Below are 745 nucleotides of genomic sequence, written 5' to 3' on the forward strand. Positions count from 1 at the left end.
GTGGCCCGGCCGGTGCTGCTGCCCAGAAACACAAAGAAAGGCAGAGAGCTTAATGTGATGGAGGCCAGACAAGGCCTAATGAGACACCCCGCTCCTCCCCGCTCCTCCCCGCACCACCCCGCTCCTCCCCGCACCACCCCACTGCCCCACGCCACTTCCCACAGCACCACTCCACCCCACTACCCAACAAATCACTTTCACTCACTTTTTATTTGACTGGATTAAAATTTTTACTTTAGAAAGTGATGAAAAAGTTTCCTGGAGGAGAGTTTGGGGTGAAAGGAGGAGCAGAGATAAGGAAGTTAGTGCAGAATCATGAGAGGGTGAAGGAGGAAATGCTGCGTTAATCGCTATGGATTCTCATAATTGTTACGATTAAATTTCATAATTGACTAATGGCCAGCTGCGGCTTGCATTACATGGGGATAAATACATCACACTAAACATGCAAGCTGAGAGGAGACGAGTGGAGATGGACGGACAGATAGGACGGACGGATGGATGGATGGATGAATGGACGGACAGATAGGACGGACGGATGGATGGACGGATGGATGGACGGACGGAAGGACGGACGGATGGATGGATGGACGGACAGACGGATAGATGGAAGGATAGATGGATGGAAGGACAGACGGATGGATGGATGGATGGACGAACGGGTGGAAGGACGGATGGATAGATGGACAGATAGATGGATGAATGGACAGACAGACGGATGGATGGATGGATGGACGGATGGACG

Source organism: Poecilia reticulata, unplaced genomic scaffold (assembly GCF_000633615.1).
Source record: "Poecilia reticulata strain Guanapo unplaced genomic scaffold, Guppy_female_1.0+MT scaffold_125, whole genome shotgun sequence".
NCBI lineage: Eukaryota > Metazoa > Chordata > Actinopteri > Cyprinodontiformes > Poeciliidae > Poecilia > Poecilia reticulata.